The sequence below is a fragment of the Lactuca sativa genome, chromosome 3 (assembly GCF_002870075.4).
Source record: "Lactuca sativa cultivar Salinas chromosome 3, Lsat_Salinas_v11, whole genome shotgun sequence".
In the NCBI taxonomy this organism is placed as follows: Eukaryota; Viridiplantae; Streptophyta; class Magnoliopsida; order Asterales; family Asteraceae; genus Lactuca; species Lactuca sativa.
In genome coordinates, this window is record NC_056625.2 from 121,373,301 (window position 1) to 121,375,823 (window position 2,523).

General features: G+C 39.4%; 1 non-coding gene across 1 annotated transcript; it reads left to right on the plus strand.

Annotated features, from left to right (window-relative positions):
- The first annotated feature begins 773 nt into the window (after nt 1-773).
- LOC111902426 (small nucleolar RNA R71) lies at nt 774-880 on the plus strand. The gene has a single exon (XR_002853772.1). It is a non-coding gene; the product is annotated as a small nucleolar RNA R71 (small nucleolar RNA).
- Nucleotides 881-2,523: the final 1,643 nt, after the last annotated feature.

The following is a 2,523-nucleotide window of genomic DNA, read 5'->3' on the forward strand; positions in this document are numbered from 1 at the left end:
GTGTGAAAATTTCTTCATCGCTGGAAGTCACTGCACTCACATTCTCCATTCTCGGATTGTTTTCGGTGTTACTTGGAAGTTGACCCTATCTTCTTTCGTTCACTTGATGTGCAAGTTGTCCCAGCTGTTTCTCAATGTTGAGAATGGATGCTTGCTGATTCCTTAGCATATTTATGGTCTCGTGTATTGCAACATCGTGATCATTGTGTCTCTTTTCGGACGCGGCTATGAATCTAATGAACAATTCTTCTAAATCGGGCTTCTTTTCCATTACCGGTTCTTCAGTTTGATAAAATCCCCTCTCATTCTGCTTGTATTTCTCCTCCTTAGCCTTCTGGTACTCTTCGTATGGGAGCCATTCCTTATTCGGTTTCCACCAATTCTCGTCGTATCGATCGCCACTTGAGTAGAACACTTGAGCTTTCTTGTTTCCATTTTCATCCAAATCACAATCTTTTGTGAGATGGGGCCCTCTACAATTCTCACATCCAATTCGGATAGCATGGTTTGTTTGATCCATTTTTGTCATCCTTCTATCTAGACTATCGAGCTTGGCTATCACCGCCGCCATGCTATCATTTTCCGAGTTCACTACCCCCCGACTTACTTCATTTCTTGGATTGTGGTATTCTCTAGAATGCTTAGAGAATTCTTCAATTAATTCCTTGATTATCGGGGGCGCCTTCTTCGTGAGCGGGCCTTGTGAATCGAGCAATTGCCTTGTGGTGACATTGACTCCATCATAGAAATGGGAGACCTCTTGTTGGCTATTGAGGTCATGGTGTGGGCAATTTCTAAGCAAGCTCTTGTAACTTTCCCAAGCTTCATAAAGAGATTCTACGGGTTGTTGCTTGAAGTTGGCAATGGCTTTCTTCAACTTAGCAATTGTGGAAGGTGGGCAAAAGTGGTCTATGAATTCTTCTTTCATCTTGGCCCATGTGGTGACCGATCCGGGAGGAAGTGACTTGAGCCAATCCTTTGCAGCACCCTTGAACGTGACTGGAAGCATCCAGAGAAGCTGGGTCTCGCATGGAACATTCTGTACATTGAAGTAGTCAGCCACATCATTTACTTCATCCAAGTGCTTGTAGGCGTCTTCGTGGTCCTTCCCATAAAAAGGAATCTCCTTGAGTTGAGCGAGAATATGGCCCTTTAGTTCGAAAGTAGCGGTTGTGGGAATTACGGGCTGCACAAGTCCCGGGCCGGTGTCATCGCGCATCCTCTTCTTCCATTCCCCCATGGGGACTTCATCGATATTGGCCATAGTGATAGCTAAATCGTCTTCAAACTCGGATTCGTGCTCATATGTGGGTTCTTCTTCTTCCTCGGTCTCGTACTCGGTGTCTTCTTGAACTGGGTCTCCGATTGTCAAAGAGGCACTGGATGCTCCTGATTTGCTGCTCCTCTTCTTGCTGAAAACGGACTTGACGTTTTTGAGTGGCGAGTTCTTTGAAGAAGTGGATTCTCCAACGGTTTTGCCTTTGCTCATCCTTAGTGCGGATTCCGGGTCTTCAAAAGGAGGGACCAGAGGTGTATCAGATCCACGGGTCATGAAACAACTGTAAACAAAACAAAAAACACGTAAAAATAACAAAAATAAAATAAAAAATTAAAACTGTAAACAGCGATGTACTCGCCGAGTCGGCACGAGTGAACTCGGCGAGTTCAAGGCAAAAACAAAAAAAAAATTTAGTTACTTTTAAAAATGGATTTTTATTAAAACTTATACTACTTACTAAATTACCTTTTAATTAACTTTGTGTAAGATAAATCCCACACAAAGGATCAATTAAATTAGAATTTAGCGTTAATTTTAGAACCGTTTCTCGGCAACGGCACCAAAAACTTGATGTGTGTAAAACTCAACTAGTTTTAAACCTACTCTTTAATTAAAATAAACACACAAAGGCAGTTGACCTATCAATTGTGGTAAAGCTAAATAAGTAGGGTATCGAACACCGGGAACGGTAAATTAAAACTAAAAACTAATTCTATCTAAATTAATTAATAAGTAGGGGTTTTCTCTAGTTTTACAAGACTAGAAACTTACTAACTATCTAAAAACTAGGAAAGCAAAGAACTAACTAGATTCAATAATGGGAAGGAACTTCTATTTAGTGTAACTCAATTGATCCTATGGTTGATTTCAAGGTAATGGTGCAATGGATTAACTCTTTTATTGGTTACCGATTCAAGTGATTAGATTCGCGTTCACTACACTAATCCTTAGCAAATAAACTAACTTAAACAGTGATCAGTTGTCTAATTTAATTAAATTCACTAGATTAATTATTCGGGTTAATTTAGACTTGCAATAGTTAACTAATTTGGTCCTTTAATTAACTTCTTGTTGATGGTCATCACACAAGCTCACACATGAATTTACTCAATTTTCTTATTAATTCTAGTTTCATGTTCATTAATCCTAGACATATGACAAAGTGGTCACATAGCATACGAGGTTGATAATTAAAAGATGTTCATGCTATTCAATTACATTCCTATTAACAGAAAATTAATTAT